We start from the raw sequence: 19,539 nt of genomic DNA on the forward strand, positions 1-19,539 counted from the left end.
GAGAAAAAAATAAAGTACAATAAAGTTATGCCCAGCAGTAAACCTTCAAGTTTTAAATACCACCCCCCCCCCCCCCCCCCCCGAGTCTTCCTAAATATTTCTGGAAGCAGGTAAAAGGCAGACAATAGGTCAAATACCTTCAAAGTATTCAGTCATTTACACAGTTTAGAAATTCTCTAGTACTGAAGTCTATTACACTGGAGAATTTTTCAGTGAATCTCTTACAAAAGGATTTCAGTTTTGACAGGTGCAAGTTGAATTTACTATACATAGCTCCTATATGCTTAGGGTGCAAACTGTCAACTTGCACCTCATCTCAGACAAAGCAGCAGTACTAGACCAAAAATTGTTTTAGATAACACAGCTAACAATCAAATCCATGCAAACAACTTTTTCATTAAGATTGTTAATTTCTGACAGACACTTTCTCCATGGTGGTGGTGGATACAAGGACAGTATCTGAAAGTATGGGATCAACACAAAGGATCTCTGTGCATTGTAAAGATGGATAGTTGGTGTGGTTGGGCAGATTTGATAGGCCATATGATCTTTGTTTGCCATCATGTTTCTATGTAAAATTATTACAAACTTTGGAGTCCAGATATATTTTTTCCCAAGATGGGAAAAACTTGATATTCAGAGTAATATAAATAGCATAGTTACTCCAAAAGGTTTGTCATTGATATCTGAGTGCTATATAAAAAGGTATGATAGGAAGTATTGGCCCTTTCATGTTTTTCTATAAATTTATCATTTTAATAATGTACACTATTTAACTTCTATAACTCATACCAAAAGTCAAAGTACACCAATGCATCCAGGTATATGATCAAAGCATATTTCATGTACCTTTTTTGCAGCAAATTGTAACTATACTTATGAGTTAAATATGTTGACAGGTAATAGAATTTTTTGCTCCATAAGACGCACCTAGGATTCAGAGCAGGAAAAAAAAAAAAAAAAGTGTGCTAAACCGGCTCTGTTCCCAGGCATCTGTGCATCTTATGGAGCAAATTAAGGTAGGGAATAAAATGTTTTTTTTGTCCCCATTCCCATCCCAACCCTTTAAATTGAATTAACTACAACCCCCCACCCTCCTGACCCCCCCCCCCCCCCAAAGACTTGCCAAAAGTCCCTGCACTCGGGCAGTCGGCTGCCAGTATTCAAAATGGCGCCGATGGCCATTGCCATTATGTCACAGGGGCTACTGGTGCCATTGGGCGGCCCCTGTCACATGGTAGGAGCACAAGATGGCGCCGGCCATCCATTTTTTTTTTATATTCACTCCATAGGATGCACAGACATTTCCCCCCCCCCCCCACTTTCGGGGAAAAAAAAGTGCGTCTTATGGAGCAAAACATACGGTACCTTGGTTATTATTTAGTGGAAAAGGAAGTGATTAAGTACAGAGGTTACCAAATCCACAACTGGTCTAAACTTTCAAGACACCCATAAAAGCTGATCATGACCAAGCGAAACACCTTGAGGTGATAAGTGTCTGATGATCTAAAGGTAGCGAAGCAGTGCAAAACGGCACTAAGAGTCAAAGGAAACATAGAAATGATGGCAGAAGAAAACCAAACTGCCCATCCAGTCTGCCCAGCAAGCTTTCACACTTTTTTTTCTCATAGTTATCTGTTACTCTTAGCCCTTATTTGTAAGTTTTTGGTTCTAGTTACCTTCCACTCCCACCACTGATGTAGAGAGCAGTGTTGGAGCTGCATCTAAGTGAAGTATCTAGCTTAATTGGTTAGGAGTAGTAACTGCTGCAATAAGCAAGCTACTCCCATGCTTATTTGTTTACCCAGCCTGTGCAATTCAGTCCTTGTTGGTTGTTCTCTGAATATAAATCCTCTTTTCTTCATCCCCCCTGCCGTTGAAGCAGTGAACGGCACTGGATATGTATTCCAAGTGAAGTATCAGGCTTACTTGGTTTGGGGTAGTAACCGCCACACCAAGCAAGTTACTCCCCCTGCTTTTTTGTGAAAGCAAATCCTTTTTTCCACATTTCCTCTTGCCGTTGAAAGGGATGCCAAACTGCATAGTGAGGCATAACTAAAAGGAAAAAAGGAGAAGTTACTACTTACCTGATAATTTCCTTTCCTGTAATAAGGGCAGGTCAATCCCAACGAGTAGATTATACATCACTTTAAGCAGATGGAGACTGAGCAAAAGCTGACATCACAGCTATATAAGTCCCACCCCAACATCAGCCTGCCAGTATTCTCTGGAAAAGCCAAACTATGGGCAAAACTGATTATACTTGAGCATTAACAGCCAACCATTCATGTTTCTCAACGAAAAGAAACACTGAGCTCAGCCAAAAAAAGGAACATATGTAGCAAACTAAGGACTGAAGAAGCCACTTACCAGTTTTCAATGAAGTACAGGAATCATACTCTGCATAGCTTGCCCGAACAAAGGCTACCCACAAATTTAAACAATCGGCAGCCAAGGGCAGGTCTGGGATTGACATGCTCTTACTAGAGAAAAGGAAGTTATCAGGTAAGTAGTAATTTCTCCTTCCTCAAACGGCAATTCAATACCAACTAGTGGGAAACACCAAAGCTAATCTTGAAATGGGCGGGAGACTGCCAGCCGTCCAGTCAATACTGCCCATGCAAGTGCAGCAATCTCCCTAGCCCTAACATTCAAGTGGTAATGCTTGGAAAAGTTATGGAAAGATGACCATGTTGCTGCTCGGCAAATATCAGCAGGTGACAAATGAAGTTCCACCTACGATACTGCCTGAGCCCTCGTGAAATGTAGTCTAATTGGTAAGGCACATAGGCTGCCATAAAGACTTCCTTAACCCAGCAGGCAATCGTTGCCGCATCACCAGTGCTTCCTGCTTACCTCCACCATAAAGAACAAATAGGTAATCAGACTTCCGAACAACTTAGTCATCTCCAAGTATCGCAGTAAATGACACTTGATATCCAAGGAACACAAAAGGTGGTACTCTGCTTCATCTCTGTCCAAGGCAGGCAGAAAAATGGACTGACTCAAATGAAACACCAAAACCACTTTGGGCAAAAATGGAGGGCACAGTCCGAAGTTGAACTGTATCCAGAGTCATACAGAGAAGAGACTCATGGTAGGAAGGCTCCTGCAACTCAGACTCAATATGCCAAACAGATTGCTACCAAAAAAACAATCCAGGTAAAAAGAGTATGCAGCGGTCAAAAAGATGGACCCGCCAAAAACTCGAGGGCGAAGTTAAGGTCCCACAAAGGCACCGAAAGCCGCAAAGGGAGGCGAAGATTCTTAACTCCTTGCAAGAAACTGGACACATCCAGATAAGAAAACAAAGGTCCTCTATTGACTCTCCCCCATAAGAAGCCATGGCTGCAACCTGAACCTTAAAGATGTTAAGGACCAAACCTTTAAAAGCAAGCAGTCTTGCAAAAATTCCAAAAACAAAGGAAAATCCACTGAGTGGTTGAGTACCTGACTCAGAACACCAGGCCTCAAAGACCCTCCAAACTCTAACATAGGCTAGAGAAGTATAACATTTCCAGGCCCAAAGAAGAGTGGAAATTACTGCTTCAACAGAGCACTTTCAATGGCCAAACCGTAAGACAGAATCAACCTGGATCCTCGTGCAGAATGGGTGCCTGATGAAACAGATCCATCCGAGATGGTATCCTGAGGAAACTGCTCACCAGAAATCTCTGGAGATCGGCATACTATTGCCTTCAAGCCCAATCGGGAGCCACTAAAATGACTGTGTTGATTTGACTTGCAATCTTCTGGACCAGCCTAACAGAAGCCAAGATGGAAACGCATACAGAAGGGTGCCGCATGACTACTCCTGAATAAGAGCGTCGATGCCCATCGCTTTTGGGTCCCAATCCGTGACTGAAGAAGCATGAAACCTTAGAGTTAATGAAGGTCGCCAACAGGTCTAGATCCAGTAGACCCTAGGGGTTCACCAGGAGTTGAAAGGCCTTGTCTGCCAGCAACCATTCTCTTGGGTCCAAGTTTCTCCTGCTGAGGAAATCTGCTCTGACATTATCCTTTCCAGCAATGGGAGAGGTGGATATGCTTATGGGATGCTGCTCTGCCCACTCCACAAGCGCATATATCTCCTACAATTCCTGCTGACTCTTGGTTCCACCCGGATGATTGATGTAAGCTATTGTTGCATTGTTTGACATTATTTGACCCGCCCAAGCTTCTAGCCACACACGGCAAACTGCAGGCTCGCCAACCTAACAGCTCGTGCCTCCATCCAGTTGAAGTTCCACTGCTGCTCTGCTGCATTCCAGTGCCCTTGCATCGCCAACACCTGACAGTGAGCCCCCCAGCCCCAGAGGTTCTCATCTGTCAAGAGTACAAACCAAGCCAGTGTTGCCAGGGAAATTCCCTTCCTGAGACGGACAGGTGGTTACACTGATCAACAGGGATCTCATCTCTAATGGAACGAGCAGCCTCATCACATAGTTCTGTGACTGCGGACTCCATCAGGAGAGCAACACGTGTTGAACAAGGCGCAAACATGCCCTCCCCCAGGGAACACCTTCTAAAGCAGCAGCCATCAACCCCAGGACCTGTAGGTAAGACCACACAGTCAGATGAACAGAATTCAAAGGATCCATTTTTAATCATCCATTTTTAAAAACCCCCTCTAGTCTCCATAATGCCCCAGAATCATGGACCACCCCAAAAGGCATAAAAAGAATCTGTATAAACGGTGAGACAATCCCTTTCCTTAGAACAAGTCTAGTAAGGGCTACAAATTCTGCCATTTGTACTGATCAAGCATGAGTGAGGGGTCCAGCTTCCACCACTTCCCACTGGGTACATACAGCATATCCAACCTTCAGTGAACCTGTATCATCATGGAGAGCAGAGCATCTACAAAATAAACGGAATCAGCATTAGAAATGAGGACATCCTTTAAGCCTTCCCTGGGCTACAGTTCACATTCATCTGGCAATAAAGTAGCAGGGGTAAGAGCAGAAGAATGGTGAAAGATAATATTCCCTGACTGTAAGAGAAGTTCATATTTTGTCATGCATTCTAAGGCATGGTTTAAAACTGTGAATGAAGCATGTGGCAAGCAGAGATGCAAAGGGCGATACAGGATTAATGACTGCCTTGTGGCTTATCTGTCTTGCAGTACTTGGTATGGTGTTTTAGCCATTATTCCTTATAATGTTAGTGCTAGCAAATGTTTTCACCTTGTAATCTTAAATCAAAGAAGTGTTTGTAATATCCTGAGCAAAAGTGTATTTAAGTGAAGTCAATTGGATACATGATTAAGTCGGACTCCGCAACTTTAAGAGCCGACTTCCTTATGCACATAATAAAAACAATTCTGAGAAACATACACAGTCTCACTGTGTCCTTGGTATAACTTAACATTACACAGTCATCAGGAAAACAAAAGCACAAAAAAAGCTATCCAGGGACTAGAAAGAGAAAAACTCATGGGGCCCTATGAGAAACAGCTCCTACAGCTCCAAAACTCTGCAGTGAAAGAAAGCCAGGAAGATATAAAAGCAAACTGATAAACTAAAGCAGTGGGTTCTCAATCTTTTTTCATTCAGGCTAAATGTAAACACACTCTGCATCCACAAGAACTCCTTCAATCCCCCTACACCCCCCAACAATGGGTGCAGGGAGAAAAAAAAAAGAAAAAAAAAAAAAAAAAAAAAAAAGATTCTGGCTCAGGTGTCATCAGTATAACCAAAGCAAATGCCTATCAGGCACAATAGCCCTCCTTATGAAAAGGCAGTAATTTACCGCCAATGCATGTCCTATTGAGAAAACACGACAAATAAGATTGATACAAATGCCTATATGCTAATAAAATACTTCACCTCTGTTACACATACAAAAACAGACCTTCACCAAGTACAGAAAAACATTAAATATGGAAACAAACTGGAATGGAAACCCAAAAAAGCCCCTCTCCAAACACTACAAAACTGAGAAATTGAAACAAATATATAGTCCCAGGATCTGCAATACACACAAACTAATCACACAATCAGCATTACGGAACACACTCAAACAATAACAACTCTATAAATGAAAAGGAGACCATACAAATATTAAACCAGGCCCTAAACACTAATACACCTATTCAGAAAACAAAACAAGCCAAGCTGCTATAGATCCCCCACAGAAAAATAATTGTAAAAATATACTAATAAAGGTTTTAAAACAGCTGACGAACAGAACATACAATTAAAAATTCATAAAAATTAAAAATTGTCCAAATATCAAAATATTTCAAACAGCAGACATCATATAATACCCAATTAAAATTGCATTCAATCAAGAGAAAAAAAAAAAAAAAGACTTAAGAGGCCACCATTACTTACCCTCTCCAGCAACTTTTATTCCTTTTCCTGGCAGGCCAATAGCACACACCAGAAGCAGCAGTGGATGCTGAAGCTCTGTCCTCACTGTTCTCTTCCTTAGGACCCATAACCAGTCTGTCTCACACACCCCCAACACACAAATTACACCCCATGACCAGTCTGTCTCACACACCAGTCACCTCCCCGACCAGTCCTGTCTCGCTTACACACACCAGTCACCTCGCTGACCACAAGTTGAGAATCGCTGCAGTAAAGAATAACACCCCAGAATTATGAAAGAACAAAAAAAAAAAAATTTTGGACTTACTACCAATAATCTAACTTCTCATTGAAATCTCAAGATTGAAAGGTGGCCAATATAATGCCCATTTTTAAAAAGGGGTCTAGGGGTAATCCAAGAAACTGCAGACTGGCCAGCTTATTGTCGGTATCAAGCAAAATGGTATAAACTATTCTAAAGAACATAATTACTGCACAGACAGACTATTCAGGTAGAGTCAACATGGATTTAGCAAAGGGAAGTCTTGTCTTACAAATCTGTTGGAATTTTTGTGAAGGGGTTAATAAACATGTGTAAAAGGGAGAGTTGGCTGTTACAGTGTTCCTGGATTTTTAAGCTTAAATGTGTGTGATAATTTTCTTTCCTTGAGACCTGCAAGACCAATTATGTATAGGATTTCCCTCCTCCACAGCTGAGAGACAGAACACACCTCTTATGATCTCACTCTGGGCTATAAGAGGGGTGTGGTCCTAGTCCAATCCAGTAGCCTATTACCAGAGCACTGCGACTATCCATAATGCTACCTTTTTCGTGATATTTCATAGGACCATTAGGACTGATCTGAGTGAGAAAAGAAAGAACAAGCGTCCTTAAAAATATGAATGAGTTATATGATCATACCTAGTTAGCCTTGAGTTCCTGGGTGGGTTCTAGACTGGTCTATCAAAGAAAAAGTTTTTAGATAAGAATAATTTAAATTTCCTTATTTTCCTGCTAAACCAGTCAATACACATGGGAATTACCAAAACTTCTCCTTGCTGGGACAGGAAGACAGGGCTGTCTTAAGGATCCCTATCCCAACAGCTGCATCTGCCTTGGCATATGTTTCCAATCTGCAATGTTTAACAAAAAAGTGCACTGAAGACCAGACAGCTAGCTGCCTTGCAAATTTCCTCCGGAGAGGCTAAAGATGCCAATGCCTAGGATGATACTTGTGCACTTATAGAGTGAACTTGTAGTGGTACTGGGGGCTGCTTACTAGAGATGTGCAGAACAAAAAAATTAGTTTCAGTTCGTTCATTGGGACCCTTATTCGTTTCATTAGTTGCATTCATTTTTCATTTAAAACATATGGGGAAATTGCAATCTAAAATAGGCTCTAGAATAATGATTTTTTTTAAATTAATTCTATTGAAACTTGTGAGAAGACATTATCAGAAGGTGGAAAGAGTTGCATGGTACTTTAGAATGTGGCAAAATGGCATCAAAAAAGTGGTATAAAGTAGCCTAAGGTTCTGTAAAGAGATACCTGGCTTACAGGATTGGAAGGATTTCTCTGATGCAACTTAAGTGAAGCAAAGAAGCAGTAAGATAAGGAAGAACACCTGAAGGTTTAGAAAGAGAATGGCAGCCCAGCAATAGTATCAAACAGCTGACAGCATCATGAGGCAAAGTGGCACCAAAAGTTGCATCAGGACCCTTAAGACACCATGAAGGGATAATGAAGCAGAAAATGTGGCAGAAAAAATCCCAAGGTACACATAAGAGGACCAAGAATCAGAAAGAGTATTAAAATTTCAAAAGCATGAGAGGGGTGCACAGCAGCACCCCAGGTTGTTATGAAGTTCTCAACATGTAAGAGCTAGAGTATGCCAGGAAGGTACAGGCAGAAAGAAGTTAAGAATATCATGTGTAAAATCTGTGCAAGGCAACAAAGTTGAGCAGCACAAGGATCTGAAGGCATAGGATAAGGGGCATAGCGGCATGGGAGATGCCATTGATTCCATTGGAGCATGCAGATAACCATAGAAAGTGGGATGCCTCTTCCTGTGAAAATATGGCTGATCCACCTGTTCAGTAGGATATGTTTGTGTCATGAAGTAAGCCACGCATTTCACAGGTAAGTAGTACGTATGTACCCAAATGCAGTGTCCAGTGGAACTGCAAGTGGGCCATGAAATCAGTTATGAGTCATGGAGCTGTGCTGCAAGTGTGCAAAAGAATGGATAGTCATGACAAGAGTCGGCAAGAAGGTAAGTAGTGAGTACCATAGATGAAGAATGGTATTAAAATTGGGTGTTTCAGTAAGTTTGCAATGCAATGTATGGCTAGGGCATGACAATAAGTGGGCAGGTACTGTAGGGGAAGGGGGATTTGGCAAGAACCTTGAACATAGCTGAAGCAGTAGGAAGCAAACGCCCTTGGGTACTGGCTTATTTTTATACCAGTATTCATATATCATATCGGTTTACATCATAAAATAATCATAACCAACATATAAAACAATATAAATACAACATATCTAAAACCCTAAAACAATTATAAATGTAATCACTAAAATACTTAAAGTTAACTATATATTGCTACAGTAAAATTTCAATTAAATCTAAAACTTCATAGGAAAGAATGGGAAGGGAGAGGGGTTGACTTCAGTTTGCAAAGGCCTGCTCAAAGAGCTAAGACTTCAGTTTTTGGGGGGGGGGGGGGGGTTTAAGTATTAGGCTGAGATACAAGTCTTAAATCAGTTGGCAAAGCATTCCAAATTTTTGGACCTGCCAGTGACAATGCTCGATCACGAACTGAATTTAAGCGTGCCAGTTTGGGGGATGGTATAGATAGTAAAGCTTTACCTGCCGACAGTAAGTTGCGTTGGGGTATGGGGATGTGCAAAAACGAATTTAACCATTCTATTATTTCTCTGTACAGTGATTTATGGATTATAGATAAAACATTTAAACTGAATCCTATAAAAGATTGGGAGTCAATTAAGTTCTTTTAAAATGGGCGTGATATGGTCCTGCTTCTTGCTACCAGTTAAAAGCCAAGCAGCGGCATTTTGCATAAGCTGCCAAGGACGGATTGTAGAGGCAGGAAGGCCCAACAATAGGGCATTGCAATAATCTAGTTTTGAAAACAAGGCTTGCAGAACCGTCCTAAAATCATTCCTATGCAATAAAGGCTTTAATTTTTTTTAAATTTTGTAGTTTATAGAATCCATCTTTTACAGTTTTAATTATAAACTAAAATTAAATTCTGTATCTAATGTCATAACTAATATTATGAGATATGTTTAATACTTTTGTTTCTGCACCTTTTCACTCAAGTTGGAAATTACTAAAATTTCAATTTTGGATTGATTCAATGATAAAAAACATCTGATTCAGCAATTGCTGAAAAGATTTGAAATAAACTTCCCACACTTTTAAAGTGGAATTAAATGAGCTTTCTATTGGAAGTAGAATTTGTACATCAGCGTATATGACGTATACAAGACCAAGACCTGCAAGAGAGGGGCCATATAAATGTTAAGAGTAGGTGACAGTGATAACCCTTGAGGCATTCCAGAATTAAGGGAAACTATGTCTGATTCTATACAGTCTAATCTCACTTTATAAGATCTATTTGACAAATAAGATCTGAACCAATCCAGAATGGTATCGATGCCAATTTGTTCTAGTCTTTTTAACAGTTTCATGATTTATTGTATCAAATGGCAAAGAAATTTCCAACAAAATAAAAAAATAACGTTTTCCGTTTTCTAAGCCCCTCAGTACTACATCAGTAAGAGAGGTCAATAATATTTCTGTATTGCAGAATTTACGAAATCTGAATTGGACTGGATATAAAAGCTGATTAGTTTCTAAGTGCTCCATCAGCTATTTATTGACAACTTTCTCGATCAATTTAGCTAAGAACGGAAGAGTAGAAATGGGTCGATAGTTGGCTAACACATCCATATCTAATTGGGCATTTTTTAAAATTGGTTTAACCGCAGCACATTTTAATTGATCAGGAAATATCCCTTCTTCCAAGGATGAATTTATGATTTTAGCCAAAGGGTCGGATAAAATATCAGGAATTAATTGGAGTGATTTTATGGGTATTAGGTCAGATGGATGGGCAGCTGGATTCATCTTTAATAGATTAGCAATTTCTAAAGATGATACTGTGCCAAAAACAGACCATCCAGCCTACAAGTTAATGGGAAGGGAGATTTGCAAAGGGTTTAGACTGGCTAAATTGAAATTAAACTTAAATTGAATTAAACTGATTAATTTTAGAATTTTTTCGTTAAAGTACTTAGCGAAGTCATCTGCTTTATTCTTACCCTTACCCGTGACAGACTGTCTTTGAATGCTGATCAGTTCAGAAACGTAAGAAAAAAAGCACCTTTGGATTAAATTGAAACTTGTGAATTTTTGTGGCGTAAAAAACTCGTTTGGCTCTATTAATTTTTGTTCTATACTGAGCAAGAGAACAGGATTTGGGATGTTTGCGCCATTGCCATTCCAAGTGGTACAATTCCTTTTTCAAATTTGCTAATTTGGAATTGTACCAAGGTGCTTTATGCTTAGAAAATGGAATAATTTGCTTAAGTAGCAGACATATCATAGAAGCTAATTGTGACAATGTTGTTCCAAGAGTGGATAGCATTATTGGTATTAGAGGTATCTAAAGGTATTTTTTAAAGCATCAGAAAAGTTGGCAATTCATCCTGGGAACATGCTTTTTTGAATTCTAATTTCAATTTTCTATGGCTGGAAAGAACATAACTCAGGGTAATTTAATGATAGGGAGGTCTGTATCACATGATGATCATACCATGGTACCGGTAAGTTATTAACAGGATTATCACAACTTAAAGAATTGACAAAAATATGGTCTAGTATGTGACCAGCTTTATGAGAGGGTTCATTAATTATTTGTTTGAAGCCTAAAGCTCCCATAACAGTTAATAGGGATTCACAATTTAATGATAATGGCAAAGAGTCTGTGTGTAGATTAAAATCTCCTAATATTAACATAGATAAAGTTTAACTGAAACCATAACTACAATATATGGGGATAAATTGTGTTCTAATAAACCTGGGGGGGGGGGCATATAAACTAGACAAATTTGTAAGGAATTTGATCTAAATAATCCTCTCGTAATTCGGAACAGTCTTTACTTCTTGGCGAATTAACTTGAACTTCTTATGGGCTAATAAAAGCAGGCCTGCACCTTTTTATTCAGCCTAGAAATAGAAAATATATCATAATTCGAAGGAAGCTGATTAAGTAACATCTAATCCGTTGATTTAAGCCAAGTCTCTGTAATACCACATATGTCCAGTTGATGATCACTTAGGTGATCTACTAGGATGGGAATTTTTTTAGTCAATGATTGGGCATTAATGAGGGTTAAAAACAGTACTGTTAGCACCAGTAATTTAGGGTTGAATTTGGTTCTAGTTGCTCTCGAAGATTTCTGTCTGCGGTTGGTGATGATAGTTTGTATTGGCCACTCGGCCATTGTAGAACCGGAAGATTGGTTTCCCCGAAGTAAAAAAGAAAGATAGATCCGTTTAACGATGATAGGGCCTGAAATTATTGGTGAAGGCACAAAGCGAGGGCACTAAGGTGAGCTCCCCTTTAGCGCACCCGCTTCAGCATGTAACACCAGGAAGTAGATGGCGCTTATGAATGCCACGTCCACTGATGACGTCAGCAGGTGGGAGGGACAAGCCCTCGCTGTTGGTCTCGATCACCGGGAGAAGTCTCTGAAATCCAGGCAGGTAGAGAGGTGAACTGGCATGTTGGAAAGCCTCAGGATGTCAGCAGAGGCAGCATTTCAGGAGTCAGTCCCCTGGGAGTTTTTAAGCTATTCCAGCACCGTTACTGCCGCATGGAATGGCAGCGGCAGTAACGGTGCCATTACACGACACACAGACCTTCACCGCTGTGCTCTGCTTCCTCAACCCACTTACCTGTCACCTAATTTTTTTTTTAACAGCTAAATCCATGCCAGTTGAAAAACCAGCTACCTGATCAAAGGCGTTCATCTGAGAAATCCCCGAAATGACCTCAGGAATTCTCAACTTAGGAGGGAACATATGGTATCACCACAGGAGAGCAGGGCAAATTAATTTCCCTCTTCTTTTCTCCTTCAAAACTTTAAAGCAATCCCCAGTAGGGAAATGCACATCCACCACCTGCTGGAGACTGAGAATACTGGAGGGCTGTCACTGCAGGGGAATATATATACTATGATGTCAGCTTTGCTTCATCTCCATCTGCTGGTAGAGTTGCATAACCCACTGGTTTTGGATTCACCTGTCTGTATGCTAAGAAATAGTATGTTCATCTAACAAGTGGCAAATAATGTCCTAAGCATACTTAATATTCAAGTTAATTGCTTGATAATTTTGACAGTTCTACACTGAAGTCTGATATTAGGATTTGTGATGAACTGATCTCCAAATTAACCTTGTGTTTCCAAACATGCAAAGTTTCCCAAATTTTACAAAGCCATAATTTAAGAAAGCACAAAAAAAAAAAATGTGTTAAAAACCCAACCTGCACTAATCATAATGTAGTCATGTCTGAAATGCTGAATCAAGATGCCACATTCAAAACCCTTAAAAGTTACTCAACTCCACATACATCCATTAAGGTACTATAAAAAAAACACAAAACTGATGGCTATTTCATTTTTATTTTACCTATGCCATGAGCTGGAAAACCACATGGAATTATTCAGTAAAGTTTTCTGACTCAACTAAGAAATGTAGAAATTAGTGGTCAACAAAAGCTACCATTTACCAACACAACATTCAATTATTTTAAATTGGTAAAACAGACAGGAAAATCGCAAATCATAAATATACACCACTAACTAGACTGTATGCTCTTAAAGCTCTTCAATACATCACCCGCTTTGTCAACCATCACATTATCATTCAATTATCAGACAGGTAGCAATGCCACCTGCTCTATAAAGTGGAGGTGAGGAAAATAAAGGTACTAAAGCACAGCACAGAGCACAATGGCTTTTTTAGCCACAAAGTACTGGTGGCTCTCATCCATTTTTATTAATATGCACCTCATTGAAACCAACTACATTCATTCCAAAAATACTGTGGTGTCTTCACAGTTCACAAATTAATAATTAACACAGGGTAGATTTTTCTTTGTACAGTAGTGTCCTCAGATTTGGTGATAGTTTACAGCACCATAATGTGTATTTTGGTCAAAGTAAAATTGCTATATTTTCTATTCCAAATATGACAAGTTTTTAAACAAAACTAAAATATCGGTAATGTATATATCATTTTCTATGTCATGCTTTTCTATGTCTTATACTTTCATTTAAAACCAGACTAATCATAGCTGTACTATGACATCATTAAACTTTCCTGATGTAGGGGTAGGGCACAAGTGAGCTTAAACAAGTTGGACACCTTTAACTAACACAAGCCGTTAAGCCCGTTAAAACGGGCTACATTACATTTTGTTTTCAGTCCATTTTCTAACAGCACCCTTCTACACTTTTTCTCCTTCTCTCCCCCTTCCCCTCGTTCACTCCTCCCCTTTCCTCCACTCAGTCTTACTCACCCTCTATCTCCCACTGCCTTCTTCCCCTCACTCTCACCTCCCTCCCCTTCCCTCAGTCACTCCCACCTCTCTCCCCTTCCCTCAGTCACTCCCCACCCTCTCTCAATCCCATCCCCTCCCCCTCAGCCCTCCTCCACTCCCTTTTTCTCTGCTCCACAACTTCTTACCCTTCCACTTACTCACATCCCTGTCTCTCACCCCTCCCTCATTCTCTCTCCCCCTTCCACTTACTCACATCCCTGTGTCTCACCTCTCCCTCATTCTCCCTCTCCCCTCTCTCCCTCCCACACACTCACCCACTCCTCCCTCCCTCTCACTCAGTCCCTCCCTCCCAGTCCCTCCCCCCTCTCTCACCCAGTCCCTCCCCCCTCTCTCACCCCGTCCCTCCCCCCCCCCACTCAGTCTCAGTCCGTCCCTCCCTCTCTCTCTCTCTCTCTCTCCTCCCTCCCTCGCTACTGGCCGCTGCCGCCGCCGCTACCGCCACGTTTTTTTTTTCCTTACGCTGCCTAAGACCGACGTGCTCGCCCGCCCATGCGCAGTAGAGAGCAGCTCTACTGCGCATTTGCGGCACGTCGGTCAACCTTCATTTATTAGGTTGATTTTTATATACCGACATTCATCAAATAATATCATATCATATCGGTTTACAAGGAACAAAGAAATAACATAACTAACTAGTGGAAGTTTAAAGTTACAATAAAAAAGGGGTATATAACTGGGAAGGAAGAGCATAGAGGGGGACAGATAACTCATGAACTAATTACAACGAGGAAGAAGTAAGTGCAAGAGGGTTATGATCTTATCTAGATGTGGCTGATGCTGTGTGTCTATTGTTAGCCCTGGTTGGGGAAGGCTTGTCTGAACAGCCACGTCTTAAGATTTTTTTTTGAAAGTCTGTAGGCAGGGTTCCAGTCTAAGATCTGGCGGTATGGCATTCCAGATGGTGGGACCAGCTAACGAGAAGGCCCGGTCCCTGGTAGATGAGAAATGTGCGGCTTTGAAGGAGTGGGTATATAGAGAATCCCTTGTAAGCCTCCCTGACGGGTCTGAAAGAGTGGTACAGTTTAAGTGGGATTTGTAGGTCAAGCGGGACCAGGTGATGAATAGTTTTATGGAGGATGGTGAGTAATTTGAAAAGAATTCTGTAGCTTATAGGGAGCCAATGCAAATCTTTGAGGATAGGCGTTATATGCTCTCTCCTGTTGGTGTTTGTTAGAATTCTCGCAGCTGCATTTTGGAGCATCTGGAGAGGTTTGGTGGTGGAAGATGGGAGACCTAGAAGAATAGCATTGCAGTAGTCAATCTTAGAGAACAGCACGGTCTGGAGTACTGTTCTGAAGTCTTGGAAGTACAGTAGTGGCTTAAGTCTCTTCAGTACCTGTAACTTATAGAAGCACTCTTTTGTTGTGTGATTGATGAACTTCTTTAAGCTCAGCTGGCTGTCAATTATAACTCCCAGATCTCTTGCATGTGTGATTTGAGTGTTAGTGAGGGATTGTTGTTGGGAGACACCGTCGTCAGGTGAAATAAGGAGTTCCGTCTTGGCAGGGTTCAGTATCAGGTTGAGGTCAGTAAGGAGGAGATTTATTGCTTGTAGGCAGTTGTCCCACCACTTAAGTGATTTTGTAATGGATTCGGATATAGGGATCAGAGGGATCAGGATTTGAACATAGTCTGCAAATATGTAGAATTTGAGCTTTAAACTGGTGAGCAAATGGCAGAGGGGAAGGAGGTAGATGTTGAAGAGGGTGGGTGAAAGGGAGGAGCCCTGGGGAACTCCAAGAGTAGAATTGATACGTGGAGACTATTATTCACTTTGACTTTGTATCCTCTGTTGCTGAGAAAAGAGTTGAACCATCTGAGGGCCATTCCTGTTATACCTATATCTGATAAACGATTTAGCAGGATTGTATGGTTTACTGTGTCGAACGCTGCAGAAATATCAAGAAGCACCATGGAGAGTTCTCTGTGGGGAAACAGTTTAAATTTTATATAATGAATCAAAGTCAATCCCCACCACCACTACCAAGTATGAAGAGTTAGAAGCAGGCCTGGATTCACCAACAGGCAACGGAGGCAATTGCCTCTGGTGCCCAAGTTTCATAGGCACCATGTCTGTAGCCTCGCAGGTGTCATTCAGGCCCAGTCTCTTCCTGCTCCCTGGAGGGGGAAAAAAAAAAGTACCAGTATCAAAGTCATCATTTTGGGCTAGCACTGTCCTGCTGCGAGGGAGTAGGGGTGCAGCTGGAGCATTGCAGTGATCACAGATCCGTGCCATCGCATCTTTCACATGATCTCCAAAGAGATTCATTCCTGTGCATGGTATGTCTGTAAATAGTTCCTGCAATTCTTAACAGAGATCCAAGGCCTGCAACCAGGCAAGTTTACGGGCACAGATCCCTATGGCAAACTTTGGATGCCACTTCAAAAACATTGAAGGTCAGTCTGGCCCCATGTTTTCCACACTCTAGACCCTTTTAAACCAGTGGCTGAGGGTGTCGTACTCCTGTTGAGGTAGCTGCTTGGTCACCTCTTGAAACTGCTTCTGGATATCCTGCATATATTGGCTGTGACAAAGTGACCCTGAATCCAACAGAAGCAGGAAATCTCCTTTAGGCTCCTGAGTAGGAGTTTTAAAAGGGGTTGACCTGGTCCTTTTCTGTGGGATCTCCTCTCTGAAGCTAAAGAGCTCGCTAATTCCTGATTAACTTGCATGGCTTTGAAGGCTTGATGCATCAGAACAAATTCTACTGGGAAAACTCCTTACGAGAGCCCAAGAGACTCCCCTTCCGCCCAAGAGACTCCCCTTCCACCTTGAGAAGCTGCCTTGCTCCAGAAGAAGCCATCGAGGGTGGGATTGGGACTATGAGGTCTCTAGGTAGCCTACCTTGATGTTACCTTGATGTAATGCCACCTCTTGATCTGAAGTCTTTGTAACCGCTCTTTGCAGGGAGCTGGCCCTTTCCATTTTGGGGAGGGAAATCTGTACTGCTGGATCCTGCCACTACGAGTTCATGTTACAGAGGGACCCCAGCCACCATGGGAACCCTTAGTCCCGCATTCTGGGCACCTTCTACCCCTCAACATGTTCTCAGTAGAGATGTGGCCTGTCCCGGCAGAGAAGCGCTTTTTTTTAAAGCTTACTGTGCATATGCATCTCTCCTGTGGCATCCCCCAATCACAGCTGCCTCAGATGCCACCTTTTTTCCTGCTCGATAGGTGCCATCGACACCAGTCAGGGGTGCTGCCCCCCCCCCTTAACTTTATAGCAGGCAACTTACCCCTGTGCAGAAGCTGAGCAAAAAGACTGGGGGGGGGGGGGGGGAATGCCCCTGGTTCCCCACCTCCTCTCAGGGAGGAGGAGAACCCACTGTGAGGGCTGCTGCACCAGAAACCCCATAAAGAAGTGAACTGGAAGCATTGCCCAAGGGATTCACCAAGGAAACTACCACAAATTCTCAGGGAGCAGGGGGAGGCTATAGTTCCAGGAGCTGGGCAGGAGACCAGTAAGTAGGGAGAGATGTTACCATCAATCCACCTCTGGAGGAGGCCACCTCCACCCGCACCCCTCTCACTGTGGACCTGTCACATGGAAGTCTAAGATTTGGTCTCTGTCTCCACTGGTGGCAGAAGAGGGAATTCAAGAGTGATGACTGGTCTAGCAGTAAGAAGGAACTGCAACTTAAAAAAAAAAAAAAAAAAAGACACACCCCCCCACGTTCCAGAAGATCCCATAGGGTACTGGGATTACCTTCCAGGACAGATCCTGGGAGGAGACTCCTGTGGGGAAAACTCAACCCATAGTGGTGTTAGACCCAGAAATACCCCAGCCTCCCCATCTTTAAGAGGAGCCTGCAGGGCTGAACCTGTTTGCTCCATAGCCAGAGCACTATTATTCATGAGGAGCATACAGGGTTAATCTGCTTGCTTTATAGCCAGAACATTACCAATGAGGAGTCTGCAGGATTGAACTTGCTTGCTCCGTGAGCAATACTACTTAAGGGGAGTGTGTGGGGTTGTGATTTGCTTGCTCCCTAAACCTTTTGAGAAGCCTGCAGCTCTCATCTCTCTGCTGGCTCCACTACCAGAGCCTTACCATTAATAGTAGGCAAATGTTTTCACTGAACCAGCCTCAGCCAGTATTAGTATAGGATGGAGTCAGGCAGATCCCCTGCAGCATTCCTCTGCAACTGAAGATAATTAGTTAAAGGCTTCTCACTTCATAGCTCAGACAAGTTCTTTAAGGATGTTGGACGTTTTCTGTTATCCCAGCTTACCCTGGTAGGTACTAATTGACCCATGCAAATTGTCATACCCCTGTTGGGTAATGGTTATTCTTGCAGGACCTACCCAGCCTACTTGGAACATTCATAAGAGTAACAAAAATGTAGCACTTAATGCTATAGAAAAACCAGGACAATAGCTTAATGGCAGAAAATTACCCATTCTTCTGGGGTAGGTGAACATGCCTCATTGCAGCCCTCTCTCCAGCATATGTATATCCAAAAAGAAATTGGCTCAGCCACTACTTAGCTGCTGGTAGCTGACTCAGCTTCTCCTTACTTCTACTGCTTCTTCACCTTTAAGAGAGGTAGAGGTGGAGAGAATCCATTCTCTGCAGCTAAGCAATCACTGTTGTGTTGTGGGGACAGTACAGCCCCCGCAGGGTACTGGGCCAGGCTCAATTCTCTGGAGGTTTCACAGCCAAGGAACAAAGTCCAGGAACGAGAGGGAGAGGGAGAAAGAGGGATAGGGAGCAAGACTCTGTAGAGGTCAACACGTAAATTTACTATTTATACCACTATAAGAGGGGGCACTAGTAACTTTGGGTGAGGTTTGGGAGGTAGTTTTACGTACAGTCAGAGGGGTTTTGGTTTTTTGTTTTTTTTTTGGGGGGGGGGTTAAATAAGAAATGCAATCAAATTAATAAACTAAACTAAAACTAAAGAAGAATCCACCATGAATCTGGGCTATTTCCAATGAATGGATGAGTATATGAGCTTACACAAGTTTCACTGGGCAACAATGAAAGTGTTACTGACCTAAAAAGGTCCTACTCTGTAGTATCTTGATGTGCTGAACATGAATATGACCATGAAAAGTTTTTATTGGCTCTCATTTTGAAGATATTTAATATAGTTCACTTTCTATGTTTAGTCATGTAAATGAATCCAGGACTGTAAATAAGCCTAGAATGATGTAATATTGCATCATATTGCATAATACCATCATGCACACATCATCCAGAGTTTATTACATCATTTTCTGATGCAATGCAGTTCTACTGCCATGCTGCTGCTGAGTAAGCAGACGTCAGCAGTGTACTATATGAAGTCCAGTCAGAAAGGATGAGCATTTGAAATATTCAATCTGGCTGACTACTGCTGGACACTCCGCAGAGATGCTCCCGAACAGGTGTAAAAGAGACAAGCAAAGAAATCTAAGACGTACTCTATGACTTCATTTTTCAAACGGTATTAACCGTAGGTCTCCTACTATTGGCATACAATTCAAGATGTAATTATATTAATGCATATTACAAAAAAACTAGAGCCAATTTTGCATTTTCACAGTCACATTCATGTTTAGCACATGGAAATGTATAAGAAT

General features: G+C 41.8%; 1 protein-coding gene across 1 annotated transcript in view; it reads right to left on the reverse strand.

Moving 5' to 3' along the window:
• ATXN10 (ataxin 10) overlaps positions 1-19,539 on the reverse strand; it is a 434,387-nt gene that overhangs the window by 326,939 nt on the left and 87,909 nt on the right.

Source organism: Rhinatrema bivittatum, chromosome 4 (genome assembly GCF_901001135.1).
Source record: "Rhinatrema bivittatum chromosome 4, aRhiBiv1.1, whole genome shotgun sequence".
NCBI classification, from domain to species: Eukaryota; Metazoa; Chordata; class Amphibia; order Gymnophiona; family Rhinatrematidae; genus Rhinatrema; species Rhinatrema bivittatum.